The sequence below is a fragment of the Scyliorhinus canicula genome, chromosome 19, assembly GCF_902713615.1.
Source record: "Scyliorhinus canicula chromosome 19, sScyCan1.1, whole genome shotgun sequence".
NCBI classification, from domain to species: domain Eukaryota; kingdom Metazoa; phylum Chordata; class Chondrichthyes; order Carcharhiniformes; family Scyliorhinidae; genus Scyliorhinus; species Scyliorhinus canicula.
The window spans coordinates 10,993,542-11,020,514 of record NC_052164.1 but is presented as its reverse complement, the minus strand read 5'-3'; positions in this window follow the sequence as shown (position 1 = coordinate 11,020,514).

The window sequence follows — 26,973 nt, the reverse complement described above, 5'->3', positions numbered from 1 at the left end:
CCTGTAGACCTGGTCCTGCAGCTCTGCTGATACTTTTCTCAAGAGACTAATTCTTGCCTCCCCTGGTTTCAATAGTCAAAGAATAAGAAGTCTGAAATGAGTGATTGTCTGCTCCTAATGATTCCCAGTGATCACTGCCACTTTACAGACTCAATCAGTGTGTATTCTGCTTGGTTGTGTTCTAGTTTACAAAACCCATCAGGCAGAAAACAACATTGGTATTATTGAGCATGTACAAATCTGCCCACATCACCTTTCTACAGTGGAATGAGAGCTGGGGAATGAGAGCTGGGGAATGAGAGCTGGGGAATGAGAGCTGGGGAATGAGAGCTGGGGAATGAGAGCTGGGGAATGAGAGCTGGGGAATGAGAGCTGGGGAATGAGAGCTGGGGAATGAGAGCTGGGGAATGAGAGCTGGGGAATGAGAGCTGGGGAATGAGAGCTGGGGAATGAGAGCTGGGGAATGAGAGCTGGGGAATGAGAGCTGGTGCTTTGAGGTGCAGTAGGCAATTACTTAATATCTGCCTTTGCCCCGACTGTAAGCTTCATCACCTCTGCAAAATTGAGGAAGTCAGAGAGAGGTTTCTAAATGACACTGTTGCACCTTCCTCCAAAATGGGACATATGCTGCTGTCAGATAGGGGGGTTCCAGGATTTTGATCCAATGATTCTGAAGGGACAGAGATATAAATGGTCTGGGCATTGTGGGGGGAACCTGCAGATGGTGGTGCATCTGTTTTCTTTGTGTTCCGAGGTGGCGGTTTTGGAAGGTTCTATTGGAGTATTTTCCATTGAATTTTAACCCCACCGTGTGCAAGGATACTGAGATTCCCACAGGTCCCACAGACAGCAAAAAGCACCCCCCCCCCCCCCCCGCCCCAGTACCTACATCAAAGTGGCAATTTACTTCTCAGTACCATAAAAATCATATGAGGAACGTTTGAGGACTCTTGAGTCTGTACTCGTTGCGAGTTTACAAGAATTAAAAATAAATAAATTTAGAGCACCCAATTATTTTTTCCAATTAAGGGGCAATTTAGCGTGGCCAATCCACCTATCCTGCACATCTTTGGGTTGTGGGGGGTGAAACCCACGCAGACACGGGGAGAATGTGCAAACTCCTCACGGACAGTGACCCAGAGCCGGGATTCGAACCGGGGTCCTCAGCGCCATAGGCAGCAATGCTAACCACTGCGGCACCGTGCTGCCCTGGTGTTTATAAGAATGAGGGGGGATCTTATTGAAACTTACAGAATACTGCGAGACCTGGATAGAGTGGACGTGGAGACGATGTTTCCACCAGTAGGAAAAACTAGAAGCAGAGGGCACAATCTCAGACTGAAGGGACGATCCTTTAAAACCGAGGTGAGGTAGGAATTTCTTCAGCCAGAGGGTGGTGAATCTGTGGAACTCTTTGCCGCAGAAGGCTGTGGAGGCCAAATCACCGAGTGTCTTTAAGACCCAGATAGATAGATTCCTGATTAATGGGGGGTCAGGGATCATGGGGAGAAGGCAGAAGAATGGCGATGAGAAAAATATCAGCAATGACTGAATGGTGGAGCAGACCCAATGGGCCGAGTGGCCTAATTCTGCTCTTATGGTCTTATGTGTAAACCCCTAAATGGTGTGGATCACGCAGCTATGGGAGGCATTATAGCTGATAGTTGACCTTGACCACATCGGGCATCTATCCGCACATGCACTCCCCAACAACAGGAGTCATTGGGCGGTAATGAGGAGTAGGAACTCATGCTTTTCTCCTATCAAGTCCTCAAGTGAGAGTAGCCGATGCAACATCTTTTTGGTCTGTGTGGTTCAGTTTCATGAGTAAGACCTCTGAATACAATAAAAATCAGCTGGTTTCTCTCTCCGGGAATCGTGGGCATTTCCTACCTGGGCAGCAAGTTGAAAATGCCTCCTGAAGTATTCAAGTTATGAACAGTGCACAACATTTTAAAAATGCAATGAGCATTGCCAAAGGCATGGGAATGGCTAATTTACATTGTGCCTTACCAATTAAAGGGGAAATTATTTTCCTACATTCAATCAGTAATTGGAACTAATTAATTCAGGATGGACCTCGCTCTTGGCCATGTCACTGTAAATAAAGGACTTTCATTTACATACCAACGTTCAAAACCTTATAACATACCAGACTTATACTGGTTCATGAAATGTAGGGAAAACAGCAACCAATTTGCACATAGCAAGGTCCAGGAAATGGATTTTTTGGTGATCCTTTTTGGTTGAGGGACAAATATTAGTTGTGACATTTGTCAGAATCAACTGCACATGCCTTGGGATCTTTGGCATCTATCTGAGAGGTCAGGGGGGCTGGGTTTCCCCTCCGATTTGAAGACTAAGTGCTGACGCCGCAGTGGGAACAGTGGCGTTTTACGCCTGAAAAAATGGTGCCAAAGCTGCACCGATCCTCTGTCTGGTGGGGGACCAGCAGGCACGCAGGGTAAAATCCACGGCTTTACCTGCGGATACGGCCAGAGAATTGCGGGGTCCGTAGCCGCGCATGTGCGCAGCGGTGGCCTGTAGTGGCCGCGCTGTGCAACATGGCGCCGGCTGCTCACAGACCTGGCCTGCCAGAAACTGCCCCCTCCTTTGGCCAGGCTCGTCATGCCCGGGCCACACCCCACCCCCCCCCTCCCCCCGTCCGCGAAACAGCTCCCACGCAACTATGGCGCTGGACTCAATCCGCAACCGCCACGCCGGGTTCACGAAAAGAAAAAGGACAAGTGTTCCACACCATCGGGAACTCGATCCATTGGGGGCTGAACATCGGGGGAGGGCCTCAGGTAATGTCCTGAGGTTATCCCGAAGGCGTGCGGCGTATTCTGTGAGTCTGCTGTTTTCGAGGGGATGGGGCTTTGCAAAAGCGGCGCCGTCCCCGATTTCGGCGCAAACGGTGATTCTGCGGCCGATCGCCGAACATGATTTAGGCATCGGCAACCAGAGAATCCCGTCCAGGGTCTCAGTTTAACATCTTGCCCAAACTGCAACACGTCCAACATTGTGTCATTTGCTTACTTTGTGGTTCCTCCACTGGAGAGGACTTGATCCTATGGCTTAAGAGAGAAGAATGCTACCAACTGAGCCACACTGACATCTTACAATGCACAGACGTGTTGAAAATTCTCATTAGAAGAATGGCGATGAGGCGACACATGGTTAAAATGTTTAAAATCTTAAAGGGAATGAAAGAGATGGATGACAAGGCACTCACTGATTGGAAACGGGCAGAAAGGAACGGAAAGACTGGATGACAATTAAGCTCAGAAGACTCTGAACCAAGGAATTAAAGGTTCAACTTCTTCACACTTGCAGTTCAAGACTCATAAAATATTCTGCTACTGAGTGCATTGAAACTTAAGTTCTGTTGAATCATCAGAATATAAATATGGGACAGGTCCCCTGATGGGATCTGGTCCAGGCATTGAGATGTAATGAAGATTTATGATACACCAGGTAAGCTGTTTCCCTGTAATAAGCTGCAAATTAACACCTGGTAACTGCAGTGCGTCACGTTTTCCAGCATATTGTAGCATGAACCAAAAGAGTCATTACTGCCTTGTGAGTTACATGATTCAATAATCCTGCAACATAACACTGCAGAATAATAAGTCACATGGTGTGGAAGCATTATTGCTCTGAGTCACATGGTACAGCATCAATGCAATGTAAGTCACATGACACATTATTACTCTGCTGTGAATCGCATCTTATAATATCGCTGCAGTCTAAGTCACGCGGTGAAACATTGCAGCTGTCTAAGACACATGAGACTTCTGATTAGTTGGCAGATCTTGGTGGATGGTATATTGCATCCTGGGGTCCTCAGTCAGGAAGATGGCTCGCTGCTGTCCTCATAACTGCCTGATGGACAGAAGATACGGTGGGCCTTGCTCCTTAGAGTCGGCACAGGTGTCTATCCGTTTAGGGGCAGCAGGGTAGCATGGTGGTTAGCATAAATGCTTCACAGCTCCAGGGTCCCAGGTTCGATTCCCGGCTGGGTCACTGTCTGTGTGGAGTCTGCACGTCCTCCCCCTGTGTGCGTGGGTTTCCTCCGGGTGCTCCGGTTTCCTCCCACAGTCCAAAGATGTGCGGGTTAGGTGGATTGGCCGTGCTAAATTGCCCGTAGTGTCCTAATAAAAGTAAGGTTAAGGGGGGGGGGGGGTTGTTGGGTTACGGGTATAGGGTGGATACGTGGGTTTGAGTAGGGCGATCATGGCTCGGCACAACATTGAGGGCCGAAGGGCCTGTTCTGTGCTGTACTGTTCTATGTTCTATGTTCCTCAGGCAGCGCACAAGACACCCATCAACTCCTTTTCGCTCTCCTCTAACGCTGCCTGACATGCTGAGTATTTCCAGCACTTTTTATTTGTTTTTATTTTGGATTGCCAGTTCTCTTCTTCTGTATGTATTGCAAATAAATTAAAATCTTTACTTTGATGTTTTGGAGGACTGGAAGACAAGACAGGTCAATTTGGACAAACACGATGAGTGAACAGGTCTTGGCCCAGAATATGATACAGGCCGCAGATTTGTTGGATGAGCTGGAGTTCAGGGAAGTCAGGAGCATATCAGGATAGTTGTGTCCACAAAGACAAGAGTCTGCAAAGGTACTTGCCAAAGAGGGCGTGCAACAGTAGTTCAACTGACTAATCTCACCTGACTAATCCCTGGGATGGGGAGAGATGGAAAAAACGTGGCCTGTATTCTGCAGAGTTTTGAAGAATGAGAGGTGATCTCATTGAAACTTATTAAATTCTTACAGGGTGTGACAGGGTGGATGTAGACAGGCTGTTCCCTCTGGTGGGTGAGCCCAGAACCAGGGAGCACAGTCTCGGAATAAGGGGATGGCCAATTAAGGCTGAGATGGGGAGGGATTCCTTCACTCCTAAGGTGGTGAAGCTTTGGAATTCTTCACCCCAGTGAACCATGGAAACTCCATCATTGAGCATGTTCAAGACAGAAATCCATAGATTTCTGGAGACGAATGACATAGAGGAAGATGGGAATAGTGGGGAATATGGCGTAGAGGCAGATGACCAGCCATGATGTGTTTGAATGGCGGAGCAGGCCCGATGGGCTGAGGGGTCTACCTCTGCTTCTATGTTCCTAACAGAAGATATAGTGAGGCAGGCCAATGTTCCAGATGTCACCTTTACGATCAAGAGAAAATGAAGTCAGAGCTCAAATGAGAGCCAAACAAGCCATTGAGGATTGTGGACAGTTTGATTCAATGTGAGGAAAAACCCACAAGGGAAATGGGGCTCAGGACAATGGATTTGATCTTCCCTCATATACACCCACTTAGCTGGAGGAAATTTCAGCACATCCAAGACTGGAGGTTGGATAGCATAGGGTGTATATGTGGAAGCATATTGTCCGCTGGTGATTTGCTAAGAGTAGTAGGTACAACAACAGAAATGTGTGTTTATTCCAATTCTCTTCCTGTTAATTTGTTTCCATAGTTAGTCATTCTCGCAATAGGTTGTTAGTCTGTCAGCAGAGGCTTTGTAGCTTGAGGGGCGCCACTCAATATCAAGCGTGGCTGACCAGGAGTCTCTCCCGCTCTTACCACCAGCGATTGGCGGGTTTTGGAAGGATTTGCAAGTTGAAACTCAACCTGTTTGTCCGCGTTATGAACGCACCTTCCTTGGCCGTCAAGTCCTGGGGCAGGACCCGAACCCGGAGCATCTGGCCCAGAGGGAGGCTATCCACTGCCACACAAACCTCTTCCCAAAGATGATGTGATAGGCTTGAAGGAGAAAAGTGAAGCTAGAGAGCCAAAGACATTTGAGAAGGGAATTCCTGAGCTCCAGACCTTGGCAACTGAATGTGCAGCCATAATGATGAGTAATTAAAATGGCCATAATTGGAGGAGCACAGATATCCTGGAAGGTCTGGAGGAGACTGCAGAGGTAGTGGGGAGGGGGTGGGGGGGGGGGGGGGGGGGTACGGATGCTTGTGTTAACAAGGAGGAGAATTTCAAAGGTAAGGCGTGGTGGCCTCAATGCAGTTGCTTACTAAATGCAGTCTTGGGGGATGAACATCGGATTCCACACAGCACTCTGAAACCAAATTGGAAAGCAACTAGTCCGCAATTATAAAATGTAGCGGTAATTTGATACGCTATGGGTTCTGTGTGTCAGGGCGCCCTCACTATGGAATGTCATTGGAGTCTTTGTGGGTAATATTTTGTAAACATGCAAAGATACAATGTAACCGACATCACAAAACACATCGTTTATTTGGAAATGTTTGGGTCCTTCACTGTTTTCCTCCCCTTCTCTCTCTAAGATGATTGACTCGCTGAAGTGTAGCATCCTCCCATAATCCACCAAGAGATTCATTATCTGCTGGAGGTTTTCAGTCAGTGGCCAAAGCAAACTGGCTTTTAATATCCCAGGTTGGGAGTCCTAATCCAAAAGGCACTTAGTGCCTGATTTGGGGGGGTATCATTGGGATTGATGGAACCTGCTAAGATCCACCTGCTGCCCCCCTCAACCCGTTCACCTCGACACCCAACCCGCCAACCCTCTCCCACCATCACTCACCTCAGCCTGTGATCCAACCACAAAACTAGGGGTGGAATTCTTCGTCATTTGCAGAGCGCCGGCTGAGGTGAGAGAACCGAACTGCAACTCACCGGCTGCCCAGCTGGTTTTTCACACCACTTTGTGCGGCCACCTGTACAAACAGAAATCTGTCGGCGTGGCCCATGGTGCCAGGCTGGCAGAGTGGGGCTGGCAGAGTGGGGCTGGCAGAGTGGGGCTGGCAGAGTGGGGCTGGCAGAGTGGGGCTGAATTCTGGCAGAAATCTGTCGGCGTGGCCCATGGCACCAGGCTGGCACAGTGAGGCTGGCACAGTGAGGCTGGCACAGTGAGGCTGAATTCTGGCAGAAATCTGTCGGCGTGGCCCATGGCACCAGGCTGGCAGAGTGGGGCTGGCACAGTGAGGCTGAATTCTGGCAGAAATCTGTCGGCGTGGCCCATGGCACCAGGCTGGCACAGTGAGGCTGGCACAGTGAGGCTGGCACAGTGAGGCTGAATTCTGGCAGAAATCTGTCGGCGTGGCCCATGGCACCAGGCTGGCAGAGTGGGGCTGAAAAAGCCGGCATCACTGAAAATCCCAAGATCAAGGTTTTTTTTTTATTAATGGACACTCCGATCTCCAATAAGAACATAAGAACTAGGAGCAAGAGTAGGCCATTTGGCCCTTTGAGCCTGCTCCGCCATTCAATGAGATAATGGCTGATCTTTTGTGGACTCAGCTCTACTTCCCCGCCCAAACACCATAACCCTTTATTCCTTTATTCTCCAAAAATCTATCTATCTTTATCTTGAAAACATTTAATGAAGGAGCTTCAACTGCTTCACTGGGCAGGGAATTCCATATATAAAAGACACAAAGAACTGCCCCTTCCCCCCCATCACGGACATAGGGAATCCCTGCCCCCCCCCCCCCATCTCCCTCCAACATGCACAAGGGGACCCCCCCCCCCCACGGCAAAGGGGAACCTTGCTCAATGGAGCTCCCTGAAGGGGCCCCCTTGGCACTGCCGCTTGGCACTGTCCCGGCACTTCCCACAGGTAGCTGAATCAGGGTGTTGTGTTAGGATGCCAGAGGAAGATGCCCAGGGAAAGTGCCAGGGGACAGTGACAGAGTGCTCGGGGTAGGTGTCTGGGGCAGTGCCAGTGGACAGCATCAGGGTGCTGGGGCATGTGCCTGGTGAAGTGCTGGGCCAAGTACCTAGGGCCAGTGCCAGGGCACATGCCAGGGTGTTAGGGGCCAGTGTCTAGGGGGCAGTGGCAGAGGATGGTGTTAGGTGCCAGAGGGCAATGCAAGGGTGCCAGGGGCCAGTGCCTAAGAGCAGTGCCTGGGGCAGTGCCGGACCAGTGCCAAGGTGCCAGACAGTGCCACGACTGTACCAGAGTACTGCCCTGGCATGTTCCTCCCCTACCTGGGGCCCAAACATATCTGTGCGCCCCAGGCAGTTTCCTGTCACCCAGTTCCCATTTTTAAAAAGCGGCTGTAAACCTTATCAGTCTTATCATAGAATTTACAGTGCAGAAGGAGGCTATTCCGCCCATCGAGTCTGCACCAGCTCTTGGAAAGAGCACCCTACCCAAGGTTAACACCTCCACCCTATCCCCATAACCCAGTAACCCCACCCAACACTAAGGGCAATTTTGGACACTAAGGGCAATTTTTCATTGGCCAATCCACCTAACCTGCACATCTTTGGACTGTGGGAGGAAACCGGAGCACCCGGAGGAAACCCACGCACACACGGGGAGGTTGTGCAGACTCAGCACAGACAGTGACCCAAGCTGGAATCGAACCTGGGACCCTGGAGCTGTGAAGCCATTGTGCTATCCACAGTGCTACCGTGCTGCCCTTGCCAATGTGATGCCTGTGACGGGGGGGGGGGGGGGGGGGGGGGGGGGGGAGGTTCCTCATGTGGTGATGGGGTGGCTGGATTTGGCAGGGAAGCCCTTTAATGCGATGTCAATATATTGAAATGAGATTCCCAACCATTATGGCGGAAGCCTCGTTACGTTACTGGTTTGGAGGGGGGGAAATCGGAAAATGGGGTTTTGGTGGCGAGTTTCTCGTTTTCTGACGCTCGCGATATTTTGTGCCAATGTTGCTGTTTGCGCCAGGCCTTGGACTCAGGTGGTTTTCAATAAAATTATCAGTCTCTGATTGGATGGCAAGTCTCTGTGGGAAAGACAGCCACTCCCGAGGCCCTTGGTCCCGGGGGGGGGGGGGGGGGGGGGGGGGGGTGGGTCCCGGTCCCGGTCCCGCCTCTTGTCTGTCAAGTTGATGGAACAAGATGCGACAGGCCTTCCCGAAAAGAGGCGACGCGGAGATCTCGCTGCTTTCCAGCCAGTGGTCGACATTCCTGTCGCTTCCACACATTTCCGCCCAGCATCTCCGACAGTGCAGCATTCCACTGCACTGAAAAGTTAGCCGAGATTTATGTTCATTGTCATTGAAGTGGGACTTGGACCTACAACTTTCTGATTCATCGCCAGTGGTCACATCACCACGACACTGGAGAAGGGAAATTAAAAAAAAAATTTAGAGTACCCAATTATTTTTTTCCAATTGAGGGACAATTTAGCATGGCCAATCCCTGCACATCTTTTTGGGTTGTGGGGGTGAGACTCACACAGATATGGGAGAATGTGCAAACTCCACACAGATAGTGACCCGGGGCCAGGATCAAACCTGGGTCCTTGGTGCCGTTGGGCAGCAGTGCTAACCACTGCGCCACCCTGCTGCTCCTGGAGAAGGTAAAATTGATTCAAATTCCTGCTCCTGATTGAAATTCCTGCTCCTGATTGCTGTCCAGTGACTTACCCCAGGAAACATGCAAGAGCATTCCACCTCCAGCTGTGTAACATCAGCTTCCCTCTCTCGTACCACACTGCATCTGCCCTTTGCCCTGTATCATCTGTATACTTCAACTCGCCCAAAGCTCTGTTGCCCATATTCTATCCCATGCCAAGTCCCTCACACCTACAACCCTCTGCTTGCTGACCTTCACTGACTCCTCGTCCTCTGACACCTCAAATTTAAAATTGGCATCCTTGTGTTAAAACCCTTCAGGGCCTTGCCCTCTCCCCATCTCTGTGACCTTCTCCAGCAAGGTGGCTTTTGATAACCCCACAGGTAAATGGGCCATCACGGTTCACATCATGAATTGGGAGTTTGGGATTTGGTGAATGATGACCAGTCAATGTGCATCTGATCTCCAGCAGGCGGCCGTGAGTGGAAATGAGAAAGTGGCTGGAAAGATTGGTACAAACAAACAAGGGGTGAAATACATATATATGCACATATATAGACAAACCCTCACTCAGGATATATACATACGAATACATGCAAGTTCTGAAATGGATGGAATGGGGAAGTATAAAACGTGACACTGATTGGGGCAGAGGATGGGGGTAAGAATTTGCTGTCAAAACTCCACTCAGCTATCGACAAGTCCATTTTGTGTCTTTAAAATCAATTAATCTCGGTGATGCCACTGCATTCTCCTCCCCCCCACTCTGAAAACCTTACCAAATGGTTTGATATCATTGCTGCTTCTTCAGACTGGATTCCACTGAGAATGTGTTGCTATGGTTACCCAGTATTTCTGGAGTTCAGGAGATTGGAGGCTATTTTGTATTCATGTATTATTGACTAGGTGCAGATAGGCACGATAATTGAAAGGGAAGGGAAGTGAGCGTTCAGGGAAGATGCACACTCATCTTCAGTAACGATCATTACTTGGCTCTCAAAGATTACATTTGACAGATTCATGCTGTTTGGTGCTGTCCAACACAGGGGCCTTAACTATTAAATAAACAGTGGGTGAAAAAGAGGGTGAGGGGCACCATGCAGTCCCATATATGATTTGGCCCCTTCATATCCCTATACACAATAGTGAGCTGTATATGTAAGGCTCCTAACTGGCTGCAGGGAGGGCCAATTGCCATTCCCATGCCCTCTTTGTTGCCTGATTCGTTTCAACAGTTTTTTTTTCTTTTTTTCTTTTTAAAGCTGCTGACCTGCCCGGATCCTATTGGCTGGGGACAATTGGTTACCCATGTTTCTGGGGGAATATGAGCTCCCCCAATGAGGCTGGGGTGGGGATGGGGATGATCATTAGCAGTGCAGCTGCATAAATAGAGCTGGCTAGTGGGGTACCGGCTAGGGGGCTGCACGGCAGCACAGTGGTTAACACTGTGGCTTCACAGCACCAGGGTCTCAGGTTCGACTCCCGAGCTTGGGTCACTGTCTGTGCGGAGTATGCACGTTCCCCCTGTGTCTGCGTGGGTTTCCTCCGGGCGCTCCGGTTTCTTCCCACAAATCCCGAAAGACGGGCTTGTTAGGTGAATTTCTAAATTCTCCCTCAGTGTGCCCTAACAGGCGCCGGAATGTGGCGACTAGGGGCTTTTCACAGTAACTGCATTGCAGTGTTAGTATAAGCCTACTTCTGACAATAATAAAGATTATTATTATTAGAAGGAGCCAGTAGTTAACGCTGTAACTTTGTACATATTGTTGCAAATAAAGTTACTTTCTGTTTGATTCTGCAAACTCGTGCTGGATTTTTCATGACCTTCACAAAAAAAACAGTTCTCTTGCAAAATACAGATTTACTGGCAGCTTTGCAAAGTGCATACCCTGTATGACACATAATACAGCAGAGGACAAGGGTGAGAGGTCACCAAGAGATTTTTGTGTGGTGATATGCACCACTGTAAATACACAAGGGGTTAATGTAAATACACTACAACTAAGTAAACACTAGAGGGAGCACTGGAGATGCCATGATATGCAGACATACAGCTAATGAACACATAGAATAGGACACAACCAATGGGCAGTCAAGACCCCCAGAGGTGACACTACCACAAGGAGGCAACCCATATATAAGGACAGGGCACACATGCTCTTTCTCTTTCCACAGGCGACACTTGGAGAGAAGGACAGGGGCAGATCAGAAGCATCACACCCACCGCATGGCTGAGAGCAGACTGGTTAGTTAGACTGAGTTACTATCGCAAGAGTAACAGGAGAGTTGAACTCAAGTAGGAGAATTGTTAACTGTTCAATAAATGTGTTAAACCTAGCTCCAAGTCTGAACCTTCCTTTGTCAGGGCATACATCAAGGAAACAACTTATGCTACATGAAGAAGCATAACACAACATGGTACCTGTTAGTGCTTGTTGAATCTATATAGTTCAACTCAACATATCCATGACAACCAGCAACTGCACCCAGGCAAGATGTTCAAGATTCCTGTTCCACGGCAGCTCAGGTACCACGGCAATCTCAGTGTCAACTGGCGTGCATTCAAACAGAGATTTGAGATCTACATGGTTGCGTCCGACCTAGATGGCGTGGCCGATGCTGAGTAAATAAAGCTCCTACTCACCATTGCAGGTGAAAGTGCAGCAGAAATCTTCAAGGCCTTCAAGTACTCCAAAGGGCAAGACAAGAAAGACTTCTGGACAGTCCTGGACAAGTTTGAAAAATACTGCGAGGAAAACACAAAAAGAGATCGGTAAAAGAGGCGCCTATACTCGCCACGAGGCTAAGGTGAGATGGGTAGCTACTAATTTAAGAAACCGGTGAAGCTGGTTTTCCATCCTGCCACCATTAGTCCAGTCTTCCTTACGCATTTGAACTGTGCTGTGATAGGGCATCCATTCAAGGAAAAGTCCAACACACGAGGTTATGGTGCAATAAGTGGTTCTGTTCCCTTCCCATGTTTTCAAATAGTCCGAGGTGAAGGATCATGACAGGCAGGGAAGCCAGCACTGAGCTGACCAGGAACAGAATAAAATAAAACCATTGAGCCAGGTGGAGGATAAAAACAAACTGGACAAAATGTTGAAGTCCCAAAACAATGGAGGAGAGAGTAAAAAAAGGAGCAGTTCGGAGAATAATAGGATATAGTTAAAGGATCATTTTGATTTTGGACGATAGCGTAATTTGCTAACCATTAATCACAGGTATCATACAGTGCTGAAGGAGGCCATTTGGCCCATTGTGTGTGTACCGCCTTTCCAAACAAACAAACACCTCTTCATTCCCATTGGAGTCAATTAGGTCACGGGATTTAGTGTTTTGAAAAACTGTTTGATTTTCCTTGGCCCCAATCTGTGCTGAAAGGTCTACAAAAGACTCACATTCATGATCGCTGGAGGCTTCGAAGCTCTTTCCACTCTGTGGTTACTCATGGCACAGCAAGATCCCACAAACAGCAATGAAATAAATGACCACACGATCTGTCTTTACTGTTGCACAGACTGTTGCTCTTTTCTCAGAGTTTCTCAGGAGAGCAGGACCGAGCAGTTAACTCTGTACAGCGCTCCAGGACCTCTGGTTAACAGCCGACAAAGAAGAAATTTAACTAGGGGGAAGAAACAGCATAAAGATGATTTATTAAGGTATGGTTTTGTTAATTGTGCCAATGCAAATAAGCATGCAAAGTCCATGCGTGTCATATGCAAGAAGTACTGGCAAATAAGAGAAGTTTCAGATTTTGAAAGAGAAGTGGTGGGTGGAAAATTCCTTTTGAGGTTGAGACACCAGAGTCAGTTATTAATTTACAGCTGACTCCAAATGAAAAGACTACACCGCTGTACCTGACCAGTGACAGCACATTAAGAATATGCGAAAAGTCCATGAGGCTGTCAGCGTTCTGGGGTAGTGTCTCCCAGGAGTATACAGTGCTGCGTAAAACAAGCATTTTGTTGCTGTTACCCTTCATGATAGTTTACATGTGCGAAGTTGGATTTTCCGTTCTCACAAAGTAGAAGATGGCACAAAGGAACTGGCTGAAGTTTGCACCTGATATGTACATTGTACTCTCCTCCTGTGAACCAGATTGGAATGAAACATTTGGCATTCAAGGCTAATTAATGTGACGTGGGTCCCGAAGGTCTACCAGTTGGCAAAGGTGGGACCCAGGAAAAAAACATTGAAAAACACTGCTTTATATGGCCGGGTCTACATGTGACTCCAGGTCCACAGCAATGTGGTTGTCTTTGAAATGTCCGGGCAAGTCACTGAGTTAAAGAGGTAATTAGGGATGGATAATAAATGTTGGCCCAGCCGGCGACACCCACATCCCACGAATGAATAAAGGAACCTCCAATGATTTTTTTCAATGCTGCACCATAGATTACATCTTCCTGAGCCTGTAGCAGGATCATGAACTTGCCACTTTCTAACTCAGAGTTGCAAATGCTACTATTAAGCCAAGGACTTGCATTAAAAGTTATTTTCCACATGCCTATTGTTAGAAAACGGCTTATTATTCAATTCACCATGACAACCCCAGAGGAGATTTTCCAGCAAATAAGTAAATAATCTTGCATCCAGCATATTTCAAATGTCACATCTCAAAATGTCAAAAATATTAAACAGAAGAAATGTAACCATTTCATGCTTTTTTTTCCTAGATAGTTGGAACAGCTACCATTCTAATTTTCCCTACCAACTTCTAATTAGCCTAGGATCAACAGAAACTAGTGGTATGACTTTAGCGGACACCTGTGCCTTGGAATAGTAACAAAATATTGTGAATTAAATTGTCTAATAGTCCATTATAATATAACATTGGGCAGCACGGTAGCATTGTGGATAGCACAATTGCTTCACAGCTCCAGGGTCCCAGGTTCGATTCTGGCTTGGGTCACTGTCTGTGTGGAGTCTGCACATCCTCCCCGTGTGTGCGTGGGTTTCCTCCGGGTGCTCCGGTTTCCTCCCACAGTCCAAAGGTGTGCAGGTTAGGTGGATTGGCCATGATAAATTGCCCTTAGTGTCCAAAATTGCCCTTATTGTTGGGTGGGGTTACTGGGTTATGGGGATAGGGTGGAGGTGTTGACCTTGGGTAGGGTGCTCTTTCCAAGAGCCGGTGCAGACCCGATGGGCCGAATGGCCTCCTTCTGCATTGTAAATTCTATGATAAACATAATATCACCCAAAGCATGAAAGATACTACAGGAGATTCACTAATACATGCCAAAACCTTGACATTGTTTTTGAGCTTTGTAAAGCACATGGTGCTCACTTCATTCACTGCTACCACTCTGGCCACGAATGAAATGCCCGAGGACTGGAGAACAGCTAATGTGGTTCCACTATTCAAGAAGGGTTGTCGGGATTAACAAGGGAACCAGTGAGTCTCACGTCAGTGGTAGGGAAACTATTGGAGAAAATTCTGAAAGAGAGAATCTAGCTCCACTTGGAGAGGCAAGGTTTGATCAGGGGTGGTCAGCATGGCTTTGTCAGAGGGAGGTCATGTCTAACAGATTTGATTGAATATTTTGAGGAGGTGACCAGGTGTGTAGATGGGGATAGTGCAGTTGATGTAGTTTATATGGATTCCAACAAAGCCTGTGACAAGGTCCCACTCGGGAGACTTATAAAGAAGGCAAATGCAGGGGAAACTTTACACGGTGGATTCAGAATTGCCTGGGTTGTAGGAGACAGAGGGTGATGACAGAAAGCTGTGTTAGTGACTGGAAGCTAATGTCCAGAGGCATACCATAGAGATCTGTGCTGGGTCCCTATTCTTCGTCATTTATGTAAACGACATTGATGACTATGTGGGGGGTAGGATCACTACGTTTATGGATGACACAAAGACTGGCCGGGTGATTAACAGTGAGGTTGAGGGTCTTGGGTTACAGTAAATGATAGACGGGATGATCAAATGGCAGATAAGTGGCAGATGGAATTTAACCCTGAAAAGTGTGAGGTGAAACACTTTAGAAGGAGTAATGTGACAAGGAGGTATTCAATCAGCGGCATGACACTGGGAAGTTCATAGAATTTACAGTGCAGAAGGAGGCCATTCGGCCCATCGAGTCTGAACCAGCCCTTACAAAGAGCATCCTACTAAAGCCCATGTATCTACCCTATCCTCGTAACCCAGTAACTCCCACTTAACATTTTCTGGTCACTAAGGGCAATTTATCATGCCCAATGCACCTAACCCGCACATCTTTGGACTGTGGGAGGAAACCAGAGCACCCGGAGGAAACCCGTGCAGACTCCGCACAGACAGTGACCCAAGCCGGGAATCGAACCTGGGACCCTGGATCTTTGAAGCAACAGTGCGAACCACAATGCTACCATGCTGCCCCTAAATTCTAAGGAATAAAGGGACCTTGGCCTATTCGTCCATAGATTTCTGAAGGCGGAAGGGCAGGTTAATAGGGTGGTGAAGAATGCATTTGGGACATTTTCCTTTATCAGTCGAGGCACAGGTTACAAAAGCAGGGAGGTCATGTTGGAGTTGTGTAGAACTTTGGTGAGGCCACAGCTGAAGTGCTGGGTGCAATTCTGGTCACCACATTATCGGGAGGATGTGATTGTACTGGAGGGGGTGCAGAGGAGATTCACCAGGATGTTGCCTGGGATGGACATTTAATTTATGAAGAGAGGTTGAATAGGCTTGTGTTGTTTTCGTTGGAGCAGAGAAGACTGAGGGGTGACCTGATCGAGGTGTACAGGATTATGAGGGACATGGACAGGGTGGATTGGGAACAGCTGTTCCCTTAGTTGAAGGTTCAGTCACGAGGTGACACAAGTTTAAGGTGAAGGTCAGGAGATTTAGGAGGGGTTTGAGGAAGAACCTTTTTACCCAGAGGGTGGAGATGATGTGGAATGCACTGCCTGGGAGGGTGGTAGGGGCGGGTTGTCTCACATCCTTTAGAAATACCTGGATGAGGGCAGCATGGTGGCCTAGTGGTTAGCACAGCTGCCTCACGGCGCTGATGTCCCAGATTCTATCCCGGCTCTGGGCCACTGTGTGGAGTTTGCACATTCTCCCCGTGTCTGCGTGGGTTTCACCCCCACAACCCAAAAATGTGCAGAGTAGGTGGATTGGCTGCACTAAATTGCCCCTTAATTGGAAAAAACAATTGGGTAATCTAAATTTATTTAAAAAAAAAGAAATACCTGGATGAGCACTTGGCACGTGTTAGCATTTAAGGCTATTGGTCAAGTGCTGGCAAATGGGATTAGGTAGACAGGTCAGGTGTTTTTCATGTGTCGCCACAGACTCGATGGGAAAAGGACCTCTTCTGACTGTAAAATTCTGTGATTCTGTCATTCTGCAGCACCTTATAGATTGGGTTTGATGTACTTGGGAGAATTGTGGGGGAGGTTCGAGTGAATTATCCAGCCAAATTATTGACAATAATAGGCAGAAGTGGAAATGGCAGACTGGATCACTGGATTATGTCCTGCTGTGGTATTCCAGGTTGTCTCGTGCCTGCCCAAGCATCCAACATCCAGCTGACAATTTGCAGCAAATAACCAAAACCGTGCCCTGGTCTGTACACTAGGATTAGTACCCACTGCCTCCCACCTCACCCAGCCCATCTACCTGAGCAGAATGAGAGTAGTGACCACAGCAAGCATCTTGAAGCAGAGAGGTCTATGGCAGTAATGCCCAATAGTGGTCAGACGTTGCTCCTGATGTGATTCTATGTGGTTTGGTAGCTGGCCTTGTCTGATTCCCTATGGAAGCATTTGTGCCAGGCTACCTGGCCAGTTAAGAATCTGGTCAGATCAAGAAGGTCCTGCTACCAATCCTCTTTTAGGCAGTAGCCCCAGCTGTTTAACGTGCAAGGATATATTGCTTGTGATGTTTGAGGGATGAAAGGATCTCGCACATTAGTCCTTCCTCACTCCAGGGGAAGAGTCCATGAGGTAATCCTTTGGAAAACATGAGCAGAGGGCGCGTCGGTCGGGGTTGGGGGAAACTGGCAGTAGGAGTGCAGATCCACAGCACAAATACAGGTGGCCTTTGTCTCTAAACTCTGCTCACTAATCTCCAGAATCTATTTTTAAAAAAATTTAGAGTACCCAATTCATTTCTTCCGATTAAGGGGCAATTTAGCATGTTCAATTCACCTACCCTGCAGATCTTTGTGTTGTGAGGGTGAAACCCACGCAAACATGGGAGAATGTGCAAACTCCACACGGACAGTGACCCAGAGCCGGGATCGAACCTGGGACCTAGGCGCCGTGAGGCTGTAGTGCTAACCACTGAGCCACCGTGCTGCCCATCTCAAGAATCTTTAAGCAGCAACTTTACAACCACCATGCTGGTAAGTGGTAGGCGAGCATATTATCAACAGCCATTTGCATTTATATAGCGCCTTTCATGGATTAAAACCTCTCATGACATTCCACACGAACGTTATCAAACAAAATTCAGCACTGATCCACACAAGGAAGTATTGGGAAAGTTGACTAGAAACTTGGTGAAAGACATAGCCTTTAAGGGAGGAAAGAGGGGCTCAGGGGGAAATTCCACAGCTAAGGACCCTGGTTTTGGCTGAAGGGACGGTCATCACTGGTGTAGTGATGCAAATTGCAAATGTACAAAAGAGGACAAAATTGGAGGAGTGTTGAAGTCTTGGAGGAGGTTACAGAGACAGGGGGGGGGGTAGGACAGTGGACACGGTCTAAGGGAAAAGAGTCAGGTGGCATTTCAGGCGGGTTTGGCCAGGGGTTTCTTCTTGGTTCTGTCAGCGAGTCCCCCACCGCTATCTGACCACACTTGGTCACTTCTTTTGGATGACCAGTACTGAACGGCGCTCGCCCAAAGTCTCCGGGGTGAAGGGGATAGATCCCAACATCCCGGGTCCCTTGGGTTGCACATTAAAGTGAGATTAGTTTCTCGCTTTAATCTGCAGATTTGTCAAAATGTGATCCCGTCCACAATGCGATTTACATCGCAACGTCTCGCGAGATCCTGTTAGATCTTGAGAGGCGTTGCCAGCCGGGTAGATCCTGGGAGCTGGGACTCCCGGCTTCTATCGGCCATGCTGTGCCGCGACACACTGTTTTCCTGGCGCAGTGTGATTTCACCCTTCAACTTATTTTCATCAATGGGGAGCTGCACTCACTGGCCGGACCGGCTCCTCAGAGATCAGGCATTTTGAAAGGGTACCCTGATCTCTAAGTGAGCTTGAGGATTCGGCACCCCCCCCCCCCCCACCCATGGGCAATGTCACCCCCCCACACACACACATGGGCACTACCCCACACTCCCCCAAGTGTAAATACCCCGCTATGGGGTGGCTGAGGGCCCTTTACAGGAAGCCCGCTTTCAGGACCCCCACCCTTCATAAGCCTCAACTTTCCAGGGGCCTCTTTACACCCGCCCTTCACCCCCCCCCCCCCCCCCCCCCCCCCCCCACCACCCTTCATACTCCCCTCACTGCCAAGGTGCCTGGGTTCCTGAAGGAGAGCCCAGGCGGCCACCCTGCCCTGACCCAGACCACCCAGGGGCCTCTAATGGCCTCGGAGACCCCCCTCCGCAGGGGCTCTTTTGCCTGGTCCACCTTTGTGGACCAGTACTAAACCAGCTCCCGGCTGGGGTCTACCTGGGGAGGCCAGTTGATGCCGGGAGCCGGTTAACCATGCAAAACTGGGTCCCACCCATTGTGGCACCAGACCTCAATGTCGGGATGCTTGGGGGAGGCCTCTCACTGTATTTACCTGCTGCATCGCGCCCTTATTCAGGCAGGACGCAACCAGTAGATTGCATGCAATAGAGGGATTTGAGAACAAGGATGGGAATTTTCAAACTGGTGCATTGTTGGACCCTGAGCCAATGTAGTTTAGTGAGCTCTGGGGTGTTGGATGAATGTGATTGATGAGAAACAGTCAGCAGTGCATACGAAGCACCCTGGACCCATCCTCTGTCCTTGCTGACCAACATTGACCAAGACTCCCGCTCATGTTGAGTGTAGAATTACTATCTTCTGTGACACCGACTGCACTGATTAATGTAGGAAAAACTGGGACATTGAGATTTCTTTCCAGCAGTTTCAAAGTCAATTTAAGGTCCTTAACTTCTCACAGAGAGGTCTACAACAGCAGACGATGAACATGGAATGTTAATGGCCGACATTTTAATGCTGCACTTCGAGCACAGGATCCTATTAATGTTCCACGAATTGTGCAAGCAGTTTGTGAAGTAAATGGAAGCCGTACAATTGAATTACAGCCTTTGACTCCTCCAACGGCATCTGTTCTTGTACATTATACAGTGTCCCTTCCTCTCCCCTTGTAAAAGATGACAATTCACTACCATCTGCTCCTCTGCAACTCGATCTCAGCTCCAACACACAGGCTGCTAGGTGATTAAGAGCCCGTCTCTGAGAGAGAAACATTGGTTCTGAAGGTAGAAGGAGCTGCCTTGGCTGATGACATCTTTTACTTTGTGTACCAAAGCCTTTCTTAAGTGAATGAGGAATTTAAGTGAAGCATAGTGGAGTGTGGTGAAGAACAGAAAACCGAAGAACAGATTAATCAGAGAGAAGTGATTTCATGACATATATGCTGGAGTTTTAAAACTCAGAAGATTGTAGAAGAAATCATCATAGAATTTACAATGCAGAAGGAGGCCATTCGGCCCATCGAGTCTGCACCGGCTCCTGGAAAGAGCACCCTACCCAAGGTTAACACCTCCACCCTATCCCCATAACCCAGTAACCCCACCCAACACTAAGGGCAATTTTGGACACTAAGGGCAATTTATCATGTCCAATCCACCTAACTTGCACATCTTTGGACTGATGAATGATGGATGGAGGGAAGGAGTTTGTGCAAATATCGCAGAAACTTAAAAATTACAGCACAGAAACGAGTCATTCGGCTCCCCACGCCAGTGCTAGCTCTTTAACTAATCTGATCCCCGTTCCTGCTTTCTCCATGTATCCCAGTGAAACATAAACACACTTTGTTGGATTGGATTTGTTTATTGTCATGTGTACCGAGGTACAGTGAAAAGTATTTTCTGCGAGCAGCTCAAACAGATCATTAAGTACATGAAAAGAAAAGGAAATAAAAGAAAATATATAATGGGGCAACACAATGTAACTAAACAACACCGGCATCGGGTGAAGCATACAGGATGTAGTGTTAATGAGGTCAGTCCATAAGAGGGTCATTTAGGAGTCTGGTGACAGTGGGGAAGAAGCTGTTTTTGAGTCTGTTCATGCGTGTTCTCGGATTTCTGTATCTCCTGCCCAATGGAAGAAGTTGGAAGAGTGAGTAAGCCGGGTGGGAGGGGTCTTTAATTATGCTGCCTGCTTTCCCTAGGCAGCGGGAGGTGTAGACGGAGTCAACGGATGGGAGGTGGGTTCGTGTGATGGACTGTGCTGTGTTCACGACCCTCTGAAGTTCCTTGCGGTCCTGGGCTGAGCAGTTGCCATTCCAGGCTGTGATGCAGCCCGATAGGAGGCTTTCTATAGTGCATCTGTAAAAGTTGGTAAGAGTTAATATGCATTGTTGAATTTCCCAGTGATGTACAGCAGAGTATTTGTATTGGGATGTGGATTGTGCACTGTAGGAGTTTCAGGCAACTTAAGGAGTCAGGCACCTTAAAATATATTGTCAGAGTAAATTAAACCCTTTGCACCAACCATATCAAAGAATTGAATACAAGGTCCAATGGAAGAGGACCTCTTCCCCCAGCCCAGGTTTAGCGAGCAAATCTCTATTAATTTTGGCAGAGTGGGATAGCACAGCTTGGATCGAAAAACATCTTTTCCTAGGAGGAGCAGTAAAATGACAGCAGAGCAATGTGGCCACAGCAACAGCCCAGGCACAACAAATCAGTGCTGCAAAATGCCTGATCCAAGACATACAAATTAAGTGAAATCAGCAGCACCTTGCAAGAGTACATTGTACAAAGCATGTGAGCCACGGAGGCAGCCGCAAGCCCTCAACATTTCCCTAACCTTTACCTCATAGTATTTTTTCCTTCACTGTGTTGCATGCACTTGATGGGGCAGAGGAGGTATTGGTTTTAATGTTTCACTTGTAAGATGGTGCCTCTGAAAGTGTAGCGCACCCTCAGCTTTGCATTGGCGCGTCAGCCTAGATTATGTGCTCAATCCTCTGGAGTGGGACTTACATCACTACCTTCTGACTCAGAAGTGAGAACGCTACCCACTTAGAACATAGAACATAGAACAGTACAGCACAGAACAGGCCCTTCGGCCCTCAATGTTGTGCCGAGCCATGATCACCCTACTCAAACCCACATATCCACCCTATGCCCGTAACCCAACCCCCCCCTTAACCTTACATTTATTAGGACACTACGGGCAATTTAGCATGGCCAATCCACCTAACCCGCACATCTTTGGACTGTGGGAGGAAACCGGAGCACCCGGAGGAAACCCACGCACACAGGGGGAGGATGTGCAGACTCCACACAGACAGTGACCCAGCCGGGAATCAAACCTGGGACCCTGGAGCTGTGAAGCATTTATGCTAACCACCATGCTACCCTGCTGCCCCTATGGGATAAGCCTTAACCGTATGGGATAAGTTAATTAGTGATTATGTGACACCAAGTTTGATTGCAATCATCAGTCAAATGTTGAAAGGGGAAGCAGTTTCATCGTTTTGAGGTTCTGAAAAGGAAAGGTCATAGAGTAGAATCCCGACACTGCAGAAGGAGGTCATTTGGCCCATCGAGTCTGCACTGACCCTCTGAAGGAGCACCCTATCGAGGCCCACTCCCCCGCCCTATTCCCGTAACCCCACCTAACCTGCACATCTTTGGACTGTGGGAGGAAACTGAAATGAAATGAAAATCGCTTATTGTCACGAGTAGGCTTCAAATGAAGTTACTGTGAAAAGCCCCTAGTCGCCACATTCCGGCGCCTGTTCGGGGAGGCTGTTACGGGAATCGAACCGTGCTGCTGGCCTGCTTGGTCTGCTTTTAAAGCCAGCGATTTAGCCCAGAGGAACCCAGGCAGACACGGGGAGAACTTGCAAACTCCACACAGTCACCCAAGGTGGGAATCAAACCTGGGTGCTGGCCAAGTGAATTGGAACAATACCTAAACGAGAATGAAGATTCCAGAGTGGATGGATAGTTTGTAGAATAAACAGTGACAACCTCAGTAAGTTCAGAGGGAGAGACAAGAAATGTCACAGCAAAGAGAGAGTGAGAGGTGACAGAATTGCCTTACCTAATAACCGGTTTTCTCTTGTATCTGTTTTAGGATTGGAAAGGTAGCATTGGAACAGATTTCTGTGACGAATCTCCCTCTGGGCTTGGGTAAACCTGACTTGCACACTTTTGAGGCTTGCAGGCTGCACACCGGCTTTTCGTGCAGGGGTCAGATTCACAGGGCGCGATCTTCCCAAAAGAGAACAAAGTCCTTGAGCGAGAGTGTTTAGCTGCGTGTTTCCTGGCACTCGCAGTGCCGAGAAGAACGTGGCTTTTCAACGCTACTCATGTTGAATAAATGGTCTGAACCGGGAACTCATATCCGAGGCTGCACATATCCCCGTTTATTACAGCGGGGAGCTCCACTCGCGGGAACTGGTCGTTGTAGCGGGAGATCGGGCGTCCCGATCTCCCAGGGCCCACAAATAAAATCATCGACCTCCTCCCAGCCCGAACGCAACATGGGAGGGTCCCCCACCCCCCCCCCCCCCCCCCCCGAACACCAATGGTGGGCAACCCCAGCCCTTCACACAGGCATGACAAATGCTAGCTTGGCACCTTGGCAGTACCAACTGGCACCATGGCTGTGCCCCACCAGCTGGCAGTGCCAGGATTGCACCCAGGTGGCACTGCCAGGGCACCAGGCTGGCACTAACAGGATACCCAGTGGTACCAGCCAGTGCCAGGGCACACCCTGCCCAAAGGGCATGCAGCTGGTGGGCCTCCAAACCCCTTGGAGACCCCCGCGAGTGCCGTTTTGTCTGGCCCCCGTACCAGAACCAAACGGCGTTCGCCCGAGGTCCCCGGGATGAAGGAATTGAATCCCAAAGCCTCCGGTACCTTGGGAATCTTCACATTAGAGTAATATGCAGATTTGCCAAAAGTGATCTCACCCATTGTGGGCAGGATTCTCCTTGTGACGTCTCGCGTGATTGCATTGACTCTCGCGAGGTGTTGTGAGCCAGGGTGGCACTGCCAAGGGTCATGCCCATGACATGAGGGTGGCGGGGGGGGCGGTATTGAAGGATAGGGGTGTGAAGGCCAGGTAAGTGGCGGCCTCTTGGAGGTTGGAGGATGATGGGTAGGGATCCTGGAAGGGAAGGGGGTTGGAGGGGCCCAGAAGAGCGGAGACACCAGGGATCCCATAGTGGCATGTTCTCAGTTGGGGGGGGGGGGGGGGGGGTGGTATTGTCCATGTATGTGGGGGGTGTCATTGCACATGGGTTGGTGGGGGGGGCAGAATCCACCAGTTCACTTGGAGATTGGGACACCCTTTCAAAATGGTGGCCCAATCTCTGAGTTCAGCTCCCCAGTGCTAAAGTGTGGGTTAAACCAGTGAGAAACTCTCCCCAGGGCCCAGAAAAGTGTCATTGAATTGTGGTGGGGAACTGAAAGACCTGCCAAAAATTAACCTAGAAATTTTGAGGAGAATCACGCTCTTTGTGTCAACAACCTAGAAACCAAATCAAAGGAACAATCTGCTATACAATTCATGAAGATGTCATTCATTCTCAGATGAATGGAATGCCTACTTTTGCTGAAACCCATTAGCACCTGAAGCTCAGCCAAGCATTAAGAATGGCCACGGCAGTCTAAACAAAATACTTGTCTGGGAAGGAGAGAACAACATGTGCTCCTTTCGATTTCAAATTGGAGTTCCTTTCAATCAATGCAAGGGAGCAGGTGGTTAGATTTTTTTGTGGTGTCAAAGTTTTGTTTATCAGCCATTTAAATCACAGTAGAAAAGATGGCAGCACAGTCTGACAGGACACTTTGTGACGTTTTACCACTGCTTTCTTCGCTGGAAATGCATGTGAACAAATGCACAAGGCTGGTCAATGTAAGGGTCAATCTATCTTTTAAAGGACGGATTCCTATAGCAAATCGCAGCATTACAAACACATGTACATTACAAAATCTCATCAGCAGTGGTATTTATAGATGTGAAGACTCTTCAGCATGCTCTCTAATGTTCTTCACGATCTCTCAAATCAGGGCTTCATCCTGCACCACCAGACGAAAATGCTGTGTGGCAAGAATTTGTCTCTCATTTAAAATGGGGGCCTTGACCTCAGCCGGGTCGGGTGTGCGCTTTGCACACGAGGCATTCCTGACCCGTAAAAAAGGCCAGAGGAAAACGGCCCGGTGTTGGAAATGCAGAGGAAAATCGGATTTCCTCCCCAAAAAAACTCAGTGTGAGCAGCCGTGCATCAAAACGGGGGAGCACGGTAGCATGGTGGTTAGCATAAATGCTTCACAGCTCCAGGGTCCCAGGTTCGATTCCCGGCTGGGTCACTGTCTGTGTGGAGTCTGCACGTCCTCCCCGTGTGTGCGTGGGTTTCCTCCGGGTGCTCCGGTTTCCTCCCACAGTCCAAAGATGTGCGGGTTAGGTGGATTGGCCATGATAAATTGCCCGTAGTGTCCTAAAAAGTAAGGTTAAGGGGGGGGGGGGGTTGTTGGGTTACGGGTATAGGGTGGATACGTGGGTTTGAGTAGGGTGATCATTGCTCGGCACAACATCGAGGGCCGAAGGGCCTGTTCTGTGCTGTACTGTTCTAAAAAAAAACACACCTCGGCACCCAGGTGAAATTTCAGCCTGGAAGATTAAGTTTGCAATCTGGTCGTGACTTACTGATGTACTAATGGTGGATTAAACCGTCAGCAAGTTTCGCGAGCCTTGCAAATGTACCAAATGATGAGCAACAGCCAATTAGACGTTGAGTGCGTTGCAATAAAATTATGATATCTTTATTAAATAGATTTCCCATGGTATTGGTTAGGCTAAGTGAAGGGAACATTCTGTTTAATAAGGACAGGAGCATTATGTCATGCAATACTCTGTATTATTATCCTTATTCTGTTGTTAAAGCTCTATGTGCCACTCTTTGGGTCAAAAGGTGGGGTAAATAAGTGCATCCTGAGATCATTAATTGTTATTTTTCTATAGCTGGCAGTCCTTGCAAATTAATGGTCTGTAAAACAACTCTTTTTTTAAAAGATAGGTCTAAATTATAACAAGATGCGACAAATATTTGTCTATCATTTGATGCAATATTAAGAATCTGAGCAATATCATAATTGACTGTACCGGGGCAGCACAGTGGCGCAGTGGGTTAGCCCTGTTGCCTCACAGCGCCGAGGTCCCAGGTTCTATCCTGGCCCTGGGTCACTGTCTGTGTGGAGTTCGCACATTTTCCCCGTGTTTGCGTGGGTTTCACCCCCACAACCCAAAGATGTGCAGGTTAGGTGGATTGGCCATGCTAAGTTGCCCCTTAATTGGAAAAAAATTGATTGGGTACTCTAAATTTCTAAAAAAAAAAATAATTGACTCTCCCAGTTAGGTTTTTGGAATGCTTCATGCGGGTGGCACCATTAGCTGAACCAGCTTTTATAACCCTTGGACTGAGGAGCAGTTAAGAATCAAGCACAAGTGGAGCAGGCCAGACAATGTAAGGATAGCAGATTTCACTTTCCTAAAGGACATTAGTGGACATGGTCATCCTTAGACTTTTTCCAGATTGATATCTACCATGGTGAGATTTGAACTCTGGCCCGGGAATATTACCCTGGCTCTCTGGATTACTCGTCCAGTGACAATAACACTGTGCCACCCCCTCCCCAGTTACTACCATTCTCTGCATTTCCACCTTTATTCATCAAGTGAATCATTTATTTTAGAACATTTAAAAAAGTTTAATGCTAATAGTTAATAGATGGGCTGTTTAAAATGGTTAAATCACACTCCAAAATTTCAACTCAAACACTGCTTAGACCAGGGGTGGGCAAACTTTTCTGTGCAAGGGCCGCATTCAGAAATTCACAATTTTAAAGGGCCGCATAGTATATTAATTAATAGTCCCGGGTTGTAACCAATTAGGCGTGCGGCATATACCTCAGCGCTTCCCCCGCCGGCATCCTGCCTTTAGCCCGCTTTTTCTCTACTTTTCAAAAATGGCGCTTCACCCGGTTATGATTCTGGGCGCCTCATATAGAACATAGAACAGTACAGCACAGAACAGGCCCTTCGGCCCTCGATGTTATGCTGAGCAATGATCACCCTACTCAAGTCAACGTATCCACCCTATACCAGTAACCCAACAGCCCCCCCCCCCCCATTAACCTTACAAAAAAAAAATTTTTTTAAATAAAAAAATTTTTTTTTTTTGATGACTTGATCTTGGTGGGCCGCATAAAGACTTTTGGCGGGCCGCAGCGCGGGCCGTAGTTTGCCCACCCCTGGCTTAGACTGATAGTATAGATGTATAGCCTCCTCTTAGAACTCTTACAGAGCGGAAGGAGGCCATTTGGCCCATCAAGTCAGCACCAACCCTCTGAAGAAGCATCCAATCTAGGCTGACCACCCCATCCCCCCCCACCCCCGCCCCTGTCCCTGTTACTTAACCTGCACTTCCTTGGACACTTCGGGGAATGTGGCCAATACACC